Genomic DNA, 22,396 nt, shown 5'->3' with positions numbered 1-22,396 from the left:
ACAATATGCAGGGTTTATTAAATATGAGGAAAATATACAGTACAGTTTTATTAAGAAAATCATCCTCGCAGCATGAGGTACATGTGCAACAAGCTGGATTAATTGCACTGATTTGTAAAATCATGTGGCAGAACATCAACTTACATACAAAACAAAGAAAACTGAGGCAAAGCTATACTAACTATGGGTGCAAAGTAAGCAAGAATGTCCTAGAACAGTCTTGACTAGATAGACTAAGTCTAGTTCTACAGGCGTATGGCCTGGCCTGATGCAGGAAAGGGTTTTTTGATCTTTGTGTGGAATGTGAGTGCTGTGCCATTTCTCAGAGATACAAAAATCATACGTTCATTTTATCTGATCGTTGCCATGGTAACTCACCATGTTTTTCTGCCTTGGTTCTCATGGAGACGACATCTGACCCTGCGTTGGCCTCTGACATGGCCAGCGCTCCGAAGTGTTCCCCACTGATCAACTGCACAGGAAACAGCACACAGTCAGGTAATGTTAGATGTACACATAATGGTGACTAAATGTTTGGTAAATGTGACTGCAATACATCTACTCAGGTGTAGTAGTCCACAATATACATTTGTAGACAATTCGTAGGTGCCATGTTTCTTGTTCTTTTCTGGGCTGGTATTCAGATACTTAGTGGTTGGTACGTCCATCAGTTATATTTCTAATATTAGTCATTTTTTACATCATGCATATTCTGGACATTTTTTGTCTGTCTTCCAGTGACACCCACTGTAGTGTAGGTATCTTTTCATTTCCATGGCACTGGCACCCCTTTCATAGTTTAACAACATGTACATTAGCAGTGATAGGATTAATGAAATTAATAAATGAATGAATATGTACCTTAGGCAGATATTTGGCCTTCTGTTCCTCATTACCGTTCCTAACGAGCTGGTTGACACACAGGTTGGAATGTGCTCCATAGCTGAGGCCGATGGCACCACTGGCACGGGAGATCTCCTCCATAGCCAGGCAGTGGTCCAAGTATCCCAGACCTGTTCCTCCATATTCAGCTGAGGAAACAAAGGCATTGTGCTAAATACTTAGCATAAGTGAAGACAAAGCTACATAGCAAAAGACTATGGCAGACACAAAACATGATGATCATATCGTGTACCTTCTTGAATTTTCTAAACTGATTATAATACAGTGTTGTACATGCAATTGCTATTTTCTTACTTGGTGCAGTCATGCCCAGCAGTCCCATGTCTCCTAGCTTTTTCCAGAACTCCTAAAAATCAAAGGACAGAAATGTATCTTTATTATTTGTTGCTTAAACATAGACACAAGATGAAGACAGTTATTACTTCAAGTTTGTAGGTAAAAATTAAACTGATCCATTTCAGACTGAGGAGGAAGCATGACCCTTTCTTGAGTAGAAGCTTATAGTAATGAGTCTACATGACATGTATAAATCTGAAAACTGGTGGCAGCATCAATTGGGTTGTCATTGCATGATCTTACCAAATTTGATCATGATTACTTTATCCTCTTCTTCTTTCTTACTGCTGCCTTAGCCCCATTTCTGGGTTTATTAGCAGTTGTAACCTTTACTAGGATGTACATTGACAATTATATTATTAAGGTTTCCTCAATTTGGTTGCATAATAATGACCATTTCTACTGCATAGCCTTACAACTGCTATTTTCTAGTGGCTACATGTACATTACTTAAACTTACTTACTTATGATTACATGTACATGGGATGGGTAAATTACACGTTCTGACAGAGCTAACAGAGACTTACTCGGATTCCTGGGAAGTCATTGTTCTTGTCGATTTCATCTGCCAAGGGTGCCAGCTCTTCTTGGGAGAACCTAAACACAGCCTCTCTCAGCTAGGAAAATGGGCAACATGTCAGAAGTTTTTCGTAAGTTATAAAAGGCATGCTAGGCATCCAATGCAAATTATTTCCTTGGTAGTGCAGTGCTCGTTACAAACTTTTGTGGTAAAGATTAACCATTTTCCATTGGGATATACTGTGCCTCTCTTTTCATGTTATATGTCTGTGTATAACAATAGTATGAATATGTTTTGATAGTTGACCCTTGTTTGACCTTACCAACGTGTACCAACCCAGGCACCGCCCACCCCCCTCCCACCAAAAGCATGATATCAAATTACGTAACAGAAAATGGTCATTTTCACCTGTTTCTGGTCTTCTGTGAGCCCGTACAGGTCGTCATCTATTTTTACATACTGACTGCAAGACCTGGCGCCGGTTTGGGCTGCTCTTGGTCCGCTGAGTTGGGAGAAACGAGAGAAAATGTTGCCAGCTCGCAACGCATTGCGCCACACTGTCGCCATCTTGGTGTAGAGACTCAACCATTCTGTATGAGGGGTGTGAATTTCTTTTAAATACGAAGAAGATGTGTTTCTTTTGCCGTATAATAAAAAGATTACAAAACAATTCTTGTCATACCACTTGAAATCGATTTCACCATTTACAATTATAGCATATTCAAATCATTTTCTGTCTTTATTTATCATTTCTGGGATGGCCGTCTAATCCCAATGATATAAAATGGTATACTCCTAGCTCAACCATTTTCCCTTGCACTTCCCTATAACTCCGCATGAGGTCTCCATGCCATGCTGTACATTTAGTAGCACTGTCATTGGTACTACTTTGCCTTCAAGAATGTTTTGCATGTCGATAGATCTATATTCTTGGCTTGGCTTCGTGTCCGAAGATTTCAGGGGCCCTTCCCTCTTCTGCTGCACGCCCGCTGGTGGCTAACAAGTCCGACATGTTGCAAGTCCAAAAATTAGAAAGTTTCAAAATTATCTAAAGGCATCCAACGCCATTTCAGGGCGGCAAAATATGAGGAAAGATGTTAGTTATATCATTAGAATTATTATTTAGCAACATCACATGCTTGCCTCACAGATATCAGTATGCTGTGGGATAGGATTGATTCAACTTACTAAATTAAAAAAAAAATGAAAAGAAATTTGATATTGAAAATCCAGTTTTGCCACCATGAATTACAATGGATGCCTGTAAAGCTAGTGTAGTAATCCAGACATAACAATGGCAAAGAATTTGAGAATGACAACAATTTACGTGTTGATTTATTTCATTTTATATCAATAGCAAATAAAAAGGAACGCTAACCACACAACCTATTTAGTAAAAATTGTCTTTGACTTATAATGTTTCATTGGCATCAACAGTATGAGTTCTCAATACTAATAAACTCCTTGATCTATTTAAAATAAGTTACATGTGCAACTGAGTCTTAAGAGTAATATATACGTATACAAACAACTATTGTTTGGAGCGTATCACAATCAGTTATGGCCACCAAGGATATACTCTGGTAGACTCCATTGTATGAGATTATCTTGACAGAGATTACAATTATTGTGTACAAAAATGAAGTAAAAACACTTATTTTATTTACGTAGTTGAGTATTTACGTAGACACACTGCCTCTACGGCTTAGACTATGGTTTTGACTTATCTACACTTCTGGACGTAAACTTTATCTTATCTCCTCTACCATATATGACAGACCAGACTTCACTTTCTACAGTTCTCAAATGTCTTCTTAAAATCACGTTTCCACAAGACAGGTGCAAATTTCTTTGGTGATATTTTGTGTATACGACATGACGGTTACACGTAATTAAATCATCATAAGCAGCCGACTGCGACTACTTAACGACTAGGTCGTTAAAAAAAAAACGCTGACAAACGTAAAGAAATAACCTTGAATCTGACGCATAAATACATGTGAATTATTAGCCGCTTGTTACGCTGACATCTAGAGGCTAAACCATGTAAACATATTTACAAAACATAAAATAAAACGATTTTAATTGGAGCATCTCAGGTTATAATCTGTACACCATCTTCAAAACCGCCTATTTCCATATCCAAAATATCAATTACAAGAATCAGCCAGCTTGATTGAGAATGTTTAGAATAGTAAATCTATAGACGGCAACCCTTTTCAGGTAATGTTAACAACGAACCGCTCATCAGAAACTGTAGCTAAATCTATATGAGGCGTGGGTGTAAAAATCTGCTTGCAAAAATCTGCTACAAAATTCAGTGTCTGTCACGAGCACGAGCAATTTCGATGTGAAGATTCGAGCACTTCCTTTTTTGTCGTTTCATGTACGTGTGCAGGTGCGTGATTATCAATCTACTTCCGCAAAACTTACCGGTACCTTTCTGAGCTGAACATGCATGCCATCCCGCTCATATGATATGCTACAGAGAGCGTCGTAGAAAATTTAAAGCATTGTTCTTAAGCCCCTGTCAGACATAGCGGAATATGGCCTCCCGAACACTAGCCGAACTTGCCCCAATCCTGGTAAGGAGTAGGTCGGGACTACTGTTCAACTGTGCCAGTAGCCGATTGTTTCAATATGTTGAAAACATTCGGGTGTGGACAGGAGGTTCAGCCATGATTAGCAGTGGTGGTTACCTGGTGCTGAGGGTTAGGTCGTGGTGTGATTGGCAGTAAAATGTGACTCAAATTTAACATAAATTCGAATCGTTTCGCATAGAAAGGTAGGTATGACTTAAATCTAGTCAGACTGCTCCCGAACTCCAGCCAACCTTGCAATTGGTCGGCTGGTGTTTGGGGGAAGGTTCCAAATGTGTGACAAGGGCTTTATACATGTAGATGTACATATGTGGAAATCTCTTTTTTAGTAGATTCAGATAGCATCGCTGCCTTGCGGAAACGGAAGTGTTGTTGACGTCATCGCATGACGTCACGATGTCGTCAGAGAGTGCCATCTGGTGATGACCTTGCGCGGTTCGGCTAACATGTCTTGCCAGTGGAGAAGCTCCTCCCCCCGAGCGAACATGAACGGTCCCAGCACGAACCTGTGACGTAAGACAAAATACGTGACCAAATTATCATGACGTCATTCTAGACGGCACACATCTAGCACGTACGTACTGCGCATGCGCGAAACCATGATTTTTCACGATTTACGTTAGGTGTTTGGTAAACGTGGTATCAGAATTTTACCTGTCGCAGACGACATCTTTTCCGACATAACATTTGAAAACTACAGACGGGATGTTAACCTTATATGAACTTATACGACTTTATAGGAGACGTTCTTTCTGCCGAAGTGCTGTGCAAAATACATTACGGGTTCCGCGCAGGTGCAATTCGTTCTGTTGACGTGCTTACCACACACATCTAAATCACGGTGGATATTATAAAAAAATATATATACATGTATGATATAAGATATGTTGCAAAGGACAGGCAAGCATGCACAAGTTGCATGCATGATATTGGATGTTCTTGACAGGCACAGTAAAAAGCAAAATGAGATATTGTCAGGGGCCCAAAAGTGATATGAACATCTTATTGCAGACTTGTTTTCTTATATTGAATATGACAAGGTTTATCTATGTTTAAAAGTGTATGCGGGTGGCATCCTGCCTTCTTTTTCTGTTTTTTTTCTTGCTTACTTGTTTTGTTCCTTTTTTTTCTGCCATCACTGCCTTTTATTTTAATTGCCATTTTCTTTCCGGCACTCCAATACGTCCTATACTACTTTAAAGCTTCCCCGTTGCATCAGCTTCAAAGGATGTGTTTTAAACACGTAGTGCTGTATCAGTCAATAACCATTAGCCACACTTTGGACCAGTAACGATTTCTTACGACCCTTAAGTGGGGTTCTACACACCATTTACATTTCGTTACGGTATACTGCTTCCTGGGAATATTATTTACTAAAACTCTCTGTATTCCCGCCATCGGCTTGTGATCGACGATCGAAGAGGTGGACTGAATTCAAGCGTGTTTTGCCTCCAAGCAAGGCGTGCTGGTTGAGAGATACGCATACACAATAATCAGTTCAATTTAGTATTCGGGACACGTAGGTTCGACTGGAACCGTTCCTGCATTCCAGTTACTGTATGTTTTTCCAAGAAATTTCCAGAACTTGCGTAACACAACAAGGAATCGGAATGCGATTTTATTGGCAGAACCAAAAGACGATCTGAAAAGGCGATCAACGGATCTAGAAGAGCAACCTTTTAGACTGCGAGTTTCTTAATTGTGACGAGCCCTAATTCAAATTGGGTACCCCCCGGTAAGTGTGTGGGTGAATTCATTTCCTCTCAGCCTGCAGGAGGCCATTTAGACTGCCAACGTGACCTTAATGTCAATCTGCGGGTACAAAATCCACTTTACTGCATTCAAGACCTCTGACCTAAGATTTTTGACCTTGGAATGACATTCTGACCTGATTTTTAGATTGCGTCTATGATTTGACGACTTGGATTTGATATTTTGTTATTATCTACTTTTGTTAGCTATACTTCTTTGTTATGTTTCTCAGTGTTATTAATTTTTGTGTCCATGTTATGTTATCTATGTATTTTGGTTTTATATGTTGTATCGTTTTCTTGTCCACCCCCCCCCCCCCAGAAATCAGCATACATGTAACTGTAGGGGCAAGCCAGTATGTAGATGAGTGACTAGAATATTGACTTTGAAAAATCGGGTTGACGACCTACCTGCCGTACTCCTCGTCCGAGCTGAGTTTGCCGTTGCCCGTGGCGACGATGGACAAGAAATAAAACAAACAAACAAACAAACAAGCAAGCAAACAAACAAACAACATACCTGCCGTACTCCTCGTCCGAGCTGAGTCTGCCGTTGCCCGTGGCGACGATGGTGACCTGCACGCTGGTCTGCTCCAGCTGTTTGGCGGTGACGGTGAAGGAGAAGGACTCGTTGTACACCTGCTCACAGTGACCCTGCTGCGGGGCCGTCTTCTTTGTCTTGACGGGCTTCCTGCCGTGCATGAGCTGTACCTTCACGTACACGGCTGGACAGGGAGGCAGGAAGTAGGCCGGTACTTGACTAGACTTTATTCAGATCCACCTTTAGCTTTAGCATCGCTATTCCTCCAGTGGTCCATTACATAATACAGTACAACAATACAACTTTATAAAATAGCAACTGCCACACAATAACGTTGACACATGGTAACAACACAGACCACTGTACTTAAAAATACAATACATCATATCCATTAAACAACTGTCCTATCGTGTGAAGTGTTCCAGTTCGTAGCCATTCGGTACAAGAACCTCTTCTTTTCGGCGTTTGTATTTAAGTTGGGCAGTATCCTCAGTGTGATTTTCCTACCTGTGTCATCAAATTCCAACCTTCTGAAGTTTTTGGCGCGCAAAATGACGACTTTTAACCTGTCCATGGACGGCAGATAGGACAGAGACACGTTCAGCTCACCCACGGTGGACGCCTGGGAAACAGGGACAAACAAAATAGGGGGTCAAGATACAATCGCTATACATAAAACATGGAAAAATTCACAGATGTTTCTTTACATTCTGCAAACATTCTGTCCCTTATACGTCGGTGTAGGTTAGACATCCAGGTAATGAGATACACAGGGTAACAGTAAGGAACAGTAACTCTTTTCTTGATTATATTGTCCCTTAGAAGTGGTATTACACCTCATACATGTCTAAAAGGTGAACAGAAGTAAGACCATATTGATTTGATTATATAAATTTTCGTCCGTTCAACAAAAAAAAGTATGCGACCATATTGTAAATCACACCCCTGAGGCGTCGCCAAAAACATGCTGACCCACATGTGCAGCGTCCTCCAGGTCTCTCCACATCAGCTCGTCCTTGGCCAGGTCCACTTCCGTCAGCGGCAGGATCACGTGACCCAGGGAGTGACGTACCCGTCTCCTGTCCATATCGTACACCGACAGTCTGAGCATGCGCTCTCGCACCTCCGTCTCCGAGACCTGGGAGTTGGGAACGAGAATAATCTGAGCATCGTGCAATCTGATGTTCTGTCATGAAAGTTCACCTGTGTTGGTAGTAGCATAGCTAAAGGCATCCAATGCAATTTCAGGGCACCAAAACTAGAAATATTCTGACTAAGGCAATCTTTGTGATATTGACACAATAGCCCCACATCTGAATCAGCATTTCGTACTTTGGGCATTTGAAACTGCAGAGACAAGCCAAAAGATGAGTCCTCTATTATCTCGGTGGTACCCTAAAAATCAGCAGGGCCCTTCTATTAACCATTTTCCGTAAGAATTGTGAGTTTTGCTCCATGAGGGTCAATATACACTAGGCTAGTGTGGTTTGAACTAAGTAGATAAATGATTAGAATGTTGGCTTTGAAAAATAGAGTTTCCAAGCCCTAAAAACTTCACTGGATGCCTTTAAAACCTTTTGTTCCAACACAAAGAATTGTTCCCACCTAGAGCTTTCGACCAGCTACTCTGGTCGTCTTCAATAGACTAACCCAGTGAGACTTGTCACGTGGCTTCTCTGAAGTTTGACACTGGGTCAAAGGTACCAGATGCCATCAAGAGTGACTGCTCGAAAACCTCTAGCCGAGAACATTTCTTTGTGTTGGAACAAAATGTTTAACTTTAAACAAGTCTAATATTCTATTGGCTTGAACACACGATAACCTGGAGTAACATTTGCTCCCAAAAAGCTTCAAAGACAAAACTTCAAAGCCATGTCAGTTCACACCCTTTGGTCTATATATATTGACCTATTTGAAAGCGCACTGCGCCTTTGTTCGCAGTTGGCTACTTGCGTGTTTTAGGCGGTCTAGTTCTTTGAGATGACGCTGCCAGGCGTGTCTTTTGGTGTCTTTGATGCTACGGCCTGGTATCCTTCCAAGAACTCAATCAAAGACAAAATGTATGATCGTCCTTTGATTCAGTTTAGAAGATGAAAACTTACGAAAAAAGGCCATCCACCCAGAATACCGAACTAGTACAGGGGCCCATAAGGGGCGAATATCTCTTACTTGCTGTTTCAAATCAAATCAACGTTTATTCAACCAACTTGGCAGTCTGGAACTCGACTGAATTGCATGTGTTAACACAAGAACAATTATGTCAACATTCTATCAGTTAAAAGTATTACATTACATGACGATGAATTAACATATTTTAAAAGTACGTCGACGAATAAAACCAATTCATATGCTAATAGTAAAAACTTCTTATATCGGACATCATCAACACAACAATGATAAAAAAGAAGTACATAATATATGTATACAGCTAGTGTAGACGGGCGTTCCTACGACATGGAATATGGGCCTTACTCTAGATTTTGGAAGTCTTTCATGGCCCTCACCACAAAGGAGTTTTTGTGTGTAACAGTCCGGCTGATTGGGAGTTTGTACGGTGACCTGCGTCTCAATTCGTAACGTGGTTCAAGATGATTGGATTTAAGGAGAATGAAAATGGTGGGCCGGTAAAACGTGTCTCTTTCTTGATTAATCAGATTGTCATTTAGGTCAGGACTCGATTGTATGGAGCAGATGTAATTAAATAAATGTAAATATATCTAGACCCAAGTTTAACCTAAGGAAAGGCTAATCTCATACTATTCGTAACAAACGGGACAACCTTTTGTTATATGCAGTATTTGCCAATGTAGCGTAACGGGAAATTTAATTTTATTTCATATACTGCAGCGAACTGTGGACCACAGTCTGACATCCCGTCCTTAGTACTGAAAGTGCTTCCAATAGCTTGCAGATAATTCACAGAATAAGAAACGGAGCAGTGTGTTGTTAGGCTTGGCCATATGAAGGAAAACATTATGCACTTGTAAGCAGTAATTTAAGACATGAATTTTCGCCTCACCTGGAAGACGAAGGTTTCGTTGAAGCGAGGATTGAGGGTTTTCCTGCGCACTTTGGACTGTTGAGACATCCGTTCGTCAGGCAGGAGGTACACTCGGACAAACGTGTCTCTGCGGGAGAAAACAGCAAAAATGTCAAAAAAAGATACCCACAACATAAATATTTGTGATACATTTTGTCTAATGCTTTTACGAGAGTACTGCTGACGAATACTGTACTACCACATGGTGCAACCCACTCCCAACCATACATGGGCGTCGGCCTTCCGAACACTGGCCGAACGCCCGCCAACCATGGTGAGTAGTAGGTCGGCGCGACGTCGGCTGGTGTTCGGTGAGATCAGCTACTATTCGACTGCGCCAGCCATTTCACAATGTTTCAAATATTCGGTGGTTTGTCCGGAGGTTCGGCCTCGTTGGCTGGTGTTCGGCTGTAAGTCTGCAGAACACAGAGCATACCGTTCGAGAGCAAGTCAGCTGTGTTCTTGGTGTGTTCTTGTGTCAAATTTGACTCAAATTTAACTCAAATCCGTTTCGATTCTAATATAAAGGTAGGAGTGGCCTAAACCTGGTCAGACTGCTTCCAAACGTCAGCCGAACGTTTCGGCTTGCGTTTGGGGGGGGGACTGACCTGCTGGCGTTGTTCTTGTCTCGTGCCGGCAGGTGTTTGACCTTGAGGATGGACACTGTCAGAGTCTGCACCGAGGCGTCGAACACCACGGAGAACCAGATTCTTCCCGACGGGCTCGGGGGGAGGTGCTTCTCCGTCTCGTCGTCTTCGTCTGTGTACCTGAGACAAAAAAAAGAAAATAAGAAACAACATACAAAGAGTATCATGAAAGTTCATCTGTGTTGGTAGTTACATGTTTGGAGTTAAAACCTTTGGTCCAACACAAAAAATTCTCTCACCTAGAGCGTTCGACCAGTCACTCTGGTCTTCCTCAGAGAAGCCATGTGACAAGCATGAATGGGTCAGTCTGCTGAGGAAGACCAGGGTAACTGGTCGAAAGCTCTAGGTGAGAACCTTTTGTGTTGGATCGAAAGTGTTAACTCTAAACAACATACCAATAGTTTAAGGTTAAAACTTTCGATCCAACACAAAAAAGATCTCTCACCTACGTAGAGCTTTCGAATGTTAGACTGAATTATCATTTGCTAGGTTTCGGAGAGAAAGGCTGTACGATGAGCTAAAAAGTCAAGGAAACGCGTAGGGTTTAATTAGACAGCATTGTAAAGAGACATTAAACGTTGGATACCTTTATGTTATGAGAACTGATAGTGGCTGTTAAGTCCATAACCGGTACTAACTCACTTAACATTCTTGGCACGTGTTTTAGTTGATCGCTCAGACATTTTGTCTAGCGACGTATATATCTGGGCTGGAAGCCAGAGATGCGCGCAGTTTTTTTTTTCAATTCTATCACATCTAATAAAAGTCTCCACCAGTCACCAGTGTTTGTTGCAACGGTCCACCCATTCATCACATCATCACCTTTCCGCAGAACTCAATTTTGAAAGGGGGATGTTTGCGGGTAGTATAGCCATTAGGCCATGTTGATGCGATTTTATAGATGCCATCCTCTGGGAACTGATGCAAACGAAAACTGATGCAAACGTGCGAATAAAAAAAAAACCTTCAAGTTGGCAAAAAAAGTTGCCTTCATTTTTAATTACACAGAGTATGGATGATGGCGAATAATAGATTCTTCATTTTTATTTCTTCACATTTTCTTCTTTCTTTGGAATAGATGTTGGCATTTTACGACATTAGTATCATTTTCCAATATTATTTTTTGCAATTCACGGCATATGTTTGCTCATTTTGCAGCTCCATTGTACGATTGATAGCATGGTGGAAAACTTTTAGTTTGGAAAACGAAAGAAAATTCATGCGCGCGCGGATGTCATCCACATATCAACATGGCCTAACTAAGGCCAATGCCAGGCTAACGGCTTTCATACTTTCATACTGAAAGGCTTTCATTGTACTTGAGCACTTTAATCCTTAAGAAGGACTCCCTTTCACTAATCGAGTACCGGCAGCTTTACTTTTCCCAACTGTATCCAGACTGCACGAGGTCTGAATCTACAATGCTGGGTTAATACCCACCGGTGGGCGTTTCAATCATAACAGGCGGAAAAGTAAGACCACCTCGGCGTAACCTTCCCGCTGAAGGGCTCGGGGAGCTTTTTTGCTCTTCACTTTCCTGTCACTCCATAATGCCTGGCCTTCAGATGTCAGACATGTCATAGGGTGGTATAGGAAGGATGATTGCGGTTCGTTATACCTTCTTTTGTTGCAGCTCTACCTTTTTTACCTTCGCCAAGAAGATTATGTTTTCAGTAGTGTTTGTCTCTTTGTGAACAGGATAACCCAAGAAGCTTTATATGCATTGTCATTAAACTTTTTAGGTGGGTAGGTCTTGATGAGTCCTAGAAATGATTAGATTTTGGGCCCCCTGGCAGCTTTTGTTGGTACTGCAGCAGGACTTCGGTTTTAAATTTGATATCTCATGATCTGGTCATGTTAGGGTCACGAATTTTGGATGGCAGATAGCTCTTGGGCTAGTAAAGAAGTGACACAAGTTTGGGCTCCGTATTATCACTGGACATATAATGATAATTACAACGTGAGGAACAGACGTAGACTATTTTAAGATCTGTATACAGTTTGAATCAGTGCTGAAATCGTTTAATAGTTACTGTGTGATAGCTAGAATTTGCACACGGAAAAGAAACCGCTAAGTACGCCAGTGAGTATTCAGTATTCCGCCCAGTGCTGCATATATGAGGAAATCTGCGGCCCAAATCATTGCCTTTCGCCCGTTAGTCGGAAAACGTACTGTTACTGCCATGGAGTGATTGACAGCCTAATAGTTTCCAACAGGTCCAACGGCCTGGATTTGAATTTTAACGCACGTGTAATGTCTAGGTGCGGAGTTAATCTTGGTAATGTGTGTTGAACGTCGTTTCGCAAGGACATAGCCATGATGATGTATTCTTTGACCGTCCGTCGTTTGACGGCGTCACATCCTGCCGTACCCTAAAACGTCGGGGAGATTTTCGTCCGCAGCTCATCTCTTGACATACCTCAGTGAAATTGCAAAAGACCCGGGCTGGAGAATCTCCACTGAGGCGTGTAATAAAACATCATTTTTATTACAGTTTATTTTTTATTCTTTGATCTACTATTATATATCTTTGGTTAATCCTTTTGTGTTTGATCGCGGCGTTTATATACATTTCGTCAACTTGAGTGCGTCGCCATCACCACCGTCTTGTATTTCTTTTCTTCTGCTTTATGAAGGGCGGGCTAAGATGGCAGCTTCTAACACTTTTCATGAACTACTATCGTCGCACTCAAATCCATACCGCACCCAAAGGTGATTCCAACTCCTGGGCGCAGCAGGTAACTTTCCATCTGTCAAATGCGAGGCGATACGGCAGCGGAAGTCTTAAGGGCCGTTACCCTACCTCACCTACCGCTTGGAGTGATTGTCTGTCAGCAGGAGTTTTTGATATGTTTCCGGGGGATGGACCGATGTTGAGACGGCGTTCCAGCGGGCCATCAGTCATTACCAGCCGCACGACATGTTCGTCTGACTCCGCTAATGTGAGGCCATGTAGCGGCACCTGGCTGATCCTCGTCTGTGTATCTGTAACTGTCGCGGGCAGAGCCATGAAGCTTCGGCAGATAACAATGACAATAAATAATTCATTCCTCCACAAGTCTGTAGAATGTCACAAGACTGTACAATAGTCAAATTCAGGCTTAGTGTTTTTCGCGTTGTATGTTAGTTTGTGTACCCGTATGTATGTAATTGCAGTGTTTCTTCTTGTATCATTAATATTGTAAAGTCAGCGCAATTCAGGAGTACTATGTATTCCTGCATTGTTGATTGATTTTAATCAAATAATAAAATTGAAAATGTAATAACGGACAGGAATATTGAGTTCACCCTTTTTTCTGTCGGACACACGTCGCTACAGTCTGGCGATCGTTGGAAATTGCAAATAAAGACAGTGATCACACGTGACAACCACCACAATATCACATTATGTATTGGCTGCGTATTGTTTTATTACATGCCTCAAGAGGGGTTCCCCGTCCCGTTCTTTTGCAATTTCGTCGGTAGAGATGAGCCACGGATATCGTTATATTAACACTGAGACCTGTGAATATTAGATTATGTATTGGCTGGGTATTGTTTTATTTTCTGTAAAGTTGCTGCCTGTCTGATGTGTCATGTGTGTCATTGTAAAATTCCTGCCTGTCTGACGTGTCATGTCTGTCATTGAATGTCGGACGTTTCGGCCCATGGACGTTTTGCATGTGGCCGAAATGTCCTAAAACGTCCATGGCCAAAACGTCCATGGGTCGAAATGTCCTGCTTCCGAACGTCGGACGTTTCGGCCACCGTATGTGGCCGAAATGTCATCCATGGCCGAAACGTCCATGGGTCGAAATGTCCTGCTTCCGTGTCATTGTAAAGTCTGTGCCTGTCTGACGTGCCATGTGTGTCACTGCAAAAGTTCCGGCTTGCCGTTCCAGTTCTCTATTGTACTAACCAATCAGGCGCGTTGTTTGCCCTTTGGAAGTTGGCATGGCGCCTGTCAGCTTGGCTTGATAACGCACCGGCGACAGAGTACCCACTAATTGAATAGAGGTCATTAATGTGAGCGGGAGGACTTCCAAAATCGATGTCAGTAAATTGCTCGTTACGGCAGGATGTGGCTGGGCAACCGAGAGGGCAATACTGAGGGAGCACTAAGTCATTATGCCGTGGGCGTTCTAAGAGCTCTGAGCATCGATTAGGGACTACAAATGCAGCTGCACGCTAATGCGTTCCCTTAGCTCTTTCATGGACATGCTCTATGTGGTAACATGTAAAGCCCCTGTCACACATTCAACCAACGATAGTTGAAGTTCGGGAGCACAGGTCCCGCCTCATTGAAAGTGGGCCAGAGCTAGTCTCTACCAGACTAACTACGCTGGCTATATATAGGAGAATATTTGCCAGTAGAGTTTGGGCGCCTTGGGGTTTGACAGGCAATCGGAGAGAAAGAAACAACCTTCCGCGGACTGACTCCCCTGGCCAATTTTACTCTTTTTGCCGAATTCTAAGATACGTATTCCCGTAGAAAGGCCTGGTGGAGGCTAGGCCAAAGCGGTAAGTAAGATTTAGCAACAAACTCTGACTCACTTGTACAGCTCCGGTTGCAGTTGTCCTAAGAAGTGCTGCTGGTAGTTGTAGGCTGTCGTGATGGGTTTGACCTGTTCACCAGGCCCGGAAGGCTGGATCCGCTCGGTGTTGGGAACTGTGAACGGGATCGTCTCCATGGGAACCGCGGCCCGCGCCATCATCTCGTTCCCATGGTTGTCTGATGGGGATGTTGTCATCGTTGGCAAAGGGACGAGGTTGTCCAGAGAGGTACTTCTGTATTGAACACAGGATAATAAGTTTTGAATTAGATAATTTGTCAGGATGACTAGATATAGCCCAATTGCAGCATTCTATCACCAAACATCATTCATTCTGCAATACCAAGGTCAATCACCAGGTACCCAAAATCAAACTGCACAATCCACTTCACCTCCTTAGCCCATGCACCTGCTAAATACCATTGTAAGCCGTCCGACAAGTCTTGAGATATGCACCAAAACATCACCGAGACCAAAAACAGCACCTACCATTCACTAAGTAGCAGCCCACGGCCATGTTTCGTAGATTTCGGTGAGACAGAAGAAATCCATCTCATGCTCACCGACTCCAAAGCAAGTTAATCACGGACACAACGCCGTGATTTAATAAACCAGGATTAGTTTAGCTCCCATGCCTCTAGGCATACAGAATGGGTGATTTTTGTTGCATCTTTATCGATCCAAAAGTTTGTGTAATTATTGCTTTCGGTTGTTTGCCCTTCAGCAGATCATGTTTCCATCATACATAGAAAGATCGGAGGCAGGACTTAATCAGAATCAGCGTACATTCAGGATATTTCCCTTGTGTCCACTCAAACATGTATATGCTACGCACAATCAGCCGTACATATGTCATGTACAATCAAAGTTCTGACGCATTTTTTTCTAGTTTTCTGGTTCGTAGGACAATGACATTTTCCTCTGATGCAGGTATTACTAAATGTATGAATGTCGTGTGCTAAATAAAGACGTGTGTTCTTTACATTTCTCCTCAAGGGTATTACAAGAGACGATTCGTGGCCACTGTAGCTTAGCAATTAAACCAAAAGTAAATGTCAGACTAGTATTACTCTCCCACATCGAGGACGTGAACCAAGTCAAGAAAAGCCCCAAGTTTGTTTCATTTTCGTCCTCCTTCGTAGACTGGATACGCCAAAGACAAAATAGCACTAAAAAAGCATATACAGAACTGCTGTAGCATAGAACTGTCTACCACACGGTACACACTACTTAGTATCTAATACCAGATCAGAAAGGTACAAAAATAGTCATGCCTTGAAGCACCAGAGTTATCAGATAGAATTAAGGTGTTCAAAACCCCATTTTTTCCTAGAAGTATCGTTCACCATGTGCAAATGTTGGGTGTAACATGCCGTTCAGTGTAATATACAATTGTAATGTGTTATGTGCAATTTGTGAACGTGTGACAGCGCTGTAAGATGTGACGTTACCGTACAGCAATCATCACGTTAGCCTTCTTCAGTACCCCTTCAGGCCAGTGTATAATATGTGATTTGACTTATGGGTTTTTAAGCACTTTTGTTGGAAGGAAAGTCGTCTGGGTTTTTATCCTCCCTGTTGGCGTCTGGACTGCACGGAACTGATATGCACGAATATCCCATCCATTGCTGTAGGGTCTAAACAACAGTCTCACTATTCTACAGCGATAGTGCAAAGGGGGAGGGGTTCTATCCTATCTACTCGCTCTTAAATATCTTCAACAGGGGAACTTCATATCCTACGCAGCAATATTCAAAAGCTAGGTGTGGCGTGGCTAGGTAGATTTATGGCCAAGTAATATAATGAAAGTTCATTGCAAACCCATGCCTGAGGGCTAATTGCAAGAGAATGATAAAATAATAAACGATAACAGGTAATGCTAATGCTACTTTTGATATAGCAATGGTTGGGTTTGATTTCTTTTCTGTGTGCAGCGGAGTATGAAATGGCCGACATTTTGCAAGATGTATAAATTGGGAGGTGTTAATAGAAATGCAGTTTTTGTAGGCTGGGAAGGTGAATAAAGCTATGGAACATTTTGGTGACCATTTCAAATAACCTATCTCTTTTGGTGCTATAATGAGGGCAATGGCAATATATAAAGTGCATTTCATCCTCCACTGCATTTTCTGTGCAATACAAGTATTTACATGTTCTGTCGTTAACAGATAATTGAAAATATGATATCTGAGGTATTTGCTCACAAATCCTATCTATCCGCACATGAATATCTCCAACAGAGGAATGTTATATTGGATGCGCATTTGTCCCTGGACACCCTTTTCTATTGCAGCCCGGTAGATATTTTATCGACGTATCTCATAAAAGACCTGTCTTCAGATCCTAACAGCAATATTCAACAGCTAGATGTTGCAAATTCGTGGCCAACTAATATGATATCTGTGGTACGTGCTGGGAAATGAAATATATTCTCATCACGATGGGAATATCGGTCTAGCAGAAACATAAGACTAGAGGTCTCATGAGGATAGATCGTGCATGAAATATCTCATGTACTATTACTAGTTATTTTTACACAATACATGATGACGGTACACCTCAGTTTTTCGTAAACCTATTTTATGCCGCCACCAACGCAGAGGACAATAGACAGTACTTGTTGTCATCTGAGTTAAGAGAGAAAAGTCGTGTAAAGTGCCTAAATTTCCCAGGGGCACAGAGTTTGCTGCATGGTAGGATTCGAACTCGGGACCTCATAGTTCCGATCCGAGCACTCTGCCGTTACGCCACACGACCCCGCTACTAGTTCTGTTGATTTTGCAATACTCGTGCGACAATGCGTGAAATATCTGATGTACCGTTACTAGATTTGTTGCCAATCACCCAATTTTTGTGGAAGATATTTGTGAGGCATCTGTCTCCCCGCAGCTGCTGCCAAGCCATTGGTCATATAATCTGCTCCTGCTAGTAGTACTCTTATTAATAACTACCCGCAGGAACAATGGGGAAAATTAAGCCACATTCATCACACAAAATAACCAATCTCGTTTTACCTTTTTCATAAAGTCGTAATTAACCTCCCAGGTACGGCGCTAGAGATGATTGTTTCAGCATCAAAATATATCAAACAAGAGGTCGAAGACCACATATACCTCCATGAATTGCCAGCTAAACATCACGTCCACAGACCATCTAGCGCAAAAGATATTTAAAAACATCATACTGCAGTACCAAGGTCAATCACCAGGGGCCCAAAATCGACCTACACAATCCACTTCACCCCACCTACTTACCTGCTACAAAACGCAGTCCGTCCGACGGATCTTGAAATATACACCTAAACATCATCCAGACCAAACAAGTACCTACCATTTCATGCAGATAATGAATGACGACCTTTATTACACATTTTTGTCCCACTGTGCTAAGTAAAGGTCCCAAAAAGCATAAAAAGATACAGTTGACAAAATGAAACTAACTGAACGAGTAACAAATTCCCAGATAAGAGGGATAGAAAATTGTGCAACTGAGGAAGACGGCGGAAAGGATTCTTGTAACAGACGTAGATGAAAAATACTCAACCTCTTATCACATTCCCGTTTACAAAGTGGTTTGCTTTATCAGATTTCTTCCGGCTCCTCGCGGTTCTATCATTTCCTTATCTTTCCTTATCCTGTCTCCAGGAGTAAGGAAATGTAGCGGTGCTAAAATAAAGCACTTCGCATCTGATGTTCTCGGGATTTTCTTCCGACGTAAGATTTATTAGCTACGTTAGAAGTTATCTAGGTCAGCGATGCTATCGTCTGTCGCCAACGTTAGTCTACATCTTTTTTATTCCAATGTCTTTTACAAGACATGCTGACGGTACAGGAAAGTTTTTCATACCTCAACTTATTTTCATACCGCTACGAACGCAAACCCATGGACAAACGTATGGACGAACAACATACCCATTTTCACATTCAGGAGTAAAGTGTGGAAATTCATGTAAAGTGCCTTTTCCAAGGGCACAAGAGTCAAGAATTTTTGCGTCCCCAAACGAAACCAGAGAGGTGTTTTTCCATGGCAGTTTATTCTGGGATTTCATTATTTTAAATTGCAGAAGCCTGCGGACATACTGTGATTAGAGTGTCCTGACTAGGCTTGATAAATTACTGACTCAAAAGTGTTCCCTCCGTGCAAAACACAAACTGTCACAAAAACACAAACTGAACACAACGTGTTCAAACAACCGCCAATCCCACCTTTAGGAGATCATCATCATCATCATCATCATCATCATCATCATCATCATATCTTCTTGTCCCATCCTCACAAAACACAAAGTGCCGTTTAACACATGTTCAAAATGCCCTAATACTAGAATATAATCATCATCATCTTCATTATCATCACCATCATCATCATCATCATCTTCATCATCACCATCATCATCATATCTTGTCGTGCCAATGTTCAGGGTTCCCTAGTTAGATTCATACAGGTCTTCATTGGTGACCTTTGTACAGAGTTAACACTCACGGAGAATGTGCTCCATAGTTTGGATAAATTACCTACACATGCTGACACAGACGTCGGACAAGGTAACATCATATCGAGGACATCGGGATGTGCAGTTGAGAAAACACTCATCGTAATCTCCAAGCAGATTTTCTGGGGACAAGGGGAGTCTTTATTAACCGTCTGTAATTGGCCGACCCTTGGGTGACGTATTGAATACTGCCTGGCCATATTTGGCGCTGTCTTGCCGATTCGATTCTACCAATTTGTATTGCAGTCACCCAAAGATCTGCTTGGAGATTAACTCATCAAACTTCACTCTCTAATTGCCGGTATTTAATTAGAGTTTGGGAGGAATTACTGACGTCACGCACAGTCTGGTAAATGTATATTATCATTCAAGGCAGGTTGTCTTTCAAGATTAAACTAAACCGGGTAATAAGCAAGGGATATGAAGATATGATCTATTAAATGCCAGAAGATTTAAAGTATTTTCTGACGAAAACCATGTGACGGCTAAACTATGTTCGGCATAACAATCAAAGTAATCAGTGTGCGCGCGCAGTTGATAGCAAAAATCTGACTGGTTTGACGAATGTCTGCTGCAGATGCAGATGACGTGTACACAATCCAGATCCTCAAACTCATTACATCGCTCACGTCAGAGCTCGAGTGGCCAGGAAATGCGTTTGGCAGATAGAATGTCGTAAGGCCATGTTGATATTTGATTATATGGATGACATCCTCTGGGAACCCCAAAACTGATACGAGTGTGGGAATAAAAAAAAATCGGCAAAAAACAAAAAGTTGCCTTCATTATGAAATCCGATGAAAACGCCTTAAACGCGTTGAAAATAAGCCGAAGGCTAAAGCACTCCTGCTTGGAGAGTAGCAAGAGACAACATTTATGGAAAAACATATTGGGAAATATTCTGCATTAGCTTGCAAATGTTATTTTCCTAAATGATGTTTCTTCCGAAGAAATATCATCTGCTGACCACAAATATCACAGTAACCAATTTCCGTAGAGAAGTAAAAAAAGCCGCTGGCCGTCTTGGCTCAAATTTTGATAAAAATCAGGCTCCTACTCGTATATCTACGATGTCATGTGATACGATGAGCCAAAGGGATTTCTCATTAACGTGAATTTAGGACGCTTGATATCATTTTGGATCAGAGTGGTGATCTATGTTTTGTTATGTCCGACAACCAACTGTTGCGAAGAGGAAAAATGCAGATTACAGCAAAATGACTGTTATGTGACATATTTACACGGCTAGAAATCGTATTGTTTATTTGCACATATATACCACAATAAATACATAATGAAGTAATAAAAATCGGAAAATATGCCGGGTACGCCTGAAACCTTAGTAGTTTTTCGCGGGCCTTCCCCAAATGAAATAGTAAATATTGTAATAATATACAAATGCGTGATTTACGTAATTACATTAACAGTAAATCAAATTGTTATACGGAAATCTGTTGAAATCTGGATTCTGTGGAGGATATCATCCATAAAATTTACTTGCTGTTACTTGTGGCCTAAAGGCAATATGTTGACTTTTTTTTAAAACATTGGCTGTATGTTTAATTGCCAAGGTTACTTTCTGCTAGCTGCCCTTAGATAAACCGAACTCGCGTGTTACGTTTTCACAATATCAGAATACACCTCTATCGACTGTAATGTCCTGTTAATGAAACATCAGTTCTAAAAGGAAATGAGTATAGCTTAATGGTACTCCAAACATTTGCTCTCCCTCCTACACATTTTCTAGCTGGGCTGTATCTAGGTTACGGTTCTGTGTGATGAATTAATAATTTGTGAAGAATATACAACCTGTCCATAGAATGTAAGGACGTATACTCGTATGTAAACCTCTCTCTAGTTACACTGGATGACTAGACTTTTTTTATCCCTTTTTATGCCAAACAATTTAATAGCTTTGTTGTCTAACAAAAAATCGCGGTCTCGGTTAAAGCTATGTTGATTGCCTAAACGCAGGCGGGGTTTGACTAAAAAAACCTGAAAGTCTACAGTTCGAAGTTGTCTAACAAAAAGACGCGGTCTCTATAAAATCATGTTGATTACCCAAGCACCGGCGGTTTGAGACTTCAAAAAATCTCATGGAAAACATGGTTGATTTGGTGGTGGGCCGAGTTGACCAGGGCGGTGGGCCGAGTTGACCAGATTTGCGATGGGCCGAGTTGGTAATGGTCCGAGTCGTCCTGATGCCCTCTAGTTAACCATAAATGGCAGATAATTGCACAAATATGCTGAAACATGGAGGTAAATTTCAAGAGTCTTTGCGAAGTATTTTCGACGCTTAAAAATGAAATTGAAGATAGACAAATCTCCTTTTTTAGTTATTAATTTATCGGACGTATAAAGTGTACTGTGTACAAAGTGACTTTCTTCACTTGATTCACGAAAACAGTTATTGGTCAATTACAGAACCACGTGAAAATATTTCAATAATTTTCATGTTTATCAATGGAAGCTGTAACATGTTTTGGAACTATATATTTACTACATAAAAAATTCAGTTGTTAATGACGCCCATAATGTTAAACATCGATGGGTTCATGAATACTAATATACACGGCAAGAATGTACTAATATGGTCGAGAAAGCCATACGACCTTAAGTTAACCTTATCCTCAATATAAGGACTTCTTCTCTTCTATTCCCTCGGCAGTCCACCCCCTCCTTCCTGTGGTACTTGGGCTGCTCATAAGGCCACAGCAAGTAAATTTCACGTGTGGGGTTTGTGGCGTTACGGCAGAGTGATCGACTCCGAACCAAGAGGTCCCGGGTTCGAGTCCTGACATGCCGCCGATCTTGTGCACTCAACACGGATGTCCTCACTTCACTCAGGTGAAAATGAGTACTGTATCGTTCTCTGTGTTGGTAGCGGCATAAATATACTAGTAAGTTAAAAAAAAAACTTGAGTGTACCGTCACCACGTCTTGTGATTAAATGCTGGAATAAATGAAAAAAAAAATTAAAAAGGCGAAAATTAAGGCTCAAGCAAATGTCATCCATAGAAATTACTTGCTGTG

At 41.5% G+C, this 22,396-nt stretch overlaps 1 pseudogene across 1 annotated transcript in view; it reads right to left on the bottom strand.

Annotated features, from left to right (window-relative positions):
* Positions 1-22,396, bottom strand: part of LOC109466565 — a 50,310-nt pseudogene that overhangs the window by 4,792 nt on the left and 23,122 nt on the right. The window contains exons 9-19 of the transcript XR_002140026.1: positions 14,873-15,106; positions 10,300-10,458; positions 9,671-9,779; positions 7,628-7,789; positions 7,159-7,273; positions 6,631-6,835; positions 2,168-2,396; positions 1,767-1,856; positions 1,198-1,249; positions 862-1,031; positions 379-472 (exon numbers count right to left, since the gene is read on the bottom strand). The product of XR_002140026.1 is annotated as an uncharacterized LOC109466565 (transcript). The remainder of the gene's footprint in view (positions 1-378; positions 473-861; positions 1,032-1,197; positions 1,250-1,766; positions 1,857-2,167; positions 2,397-6,630; positions 6,836-7,158; positions 7,274-7,627; positions 7,790-9,670; positions 9,780-10,299; positions 10,459-14,872; positions 15,107-22,396) is intronic.

This window comes from Branchiostoma belcheri, unplaced genomic scaffold (genome assembly GCF_001625305.1).
Source record: "Branchiostoma belcheri isolate BF01 breed outbred unplaced genomic scaffold, Haploidv18h27 scaffold17, whole genome shotgun sequence".
Taxonomy (NCBI): Eukaryota; Metazoa; Chordata; class Leptocardii; order Amphioxiformes; family Branchiostomatidae; genus Branchiostoma; species Branchiostoma belcheri.
Note: the sequence above shows the minus strand (reverse complement) of the source record. Positions and strands in the feature narration are given on the sequence as shown.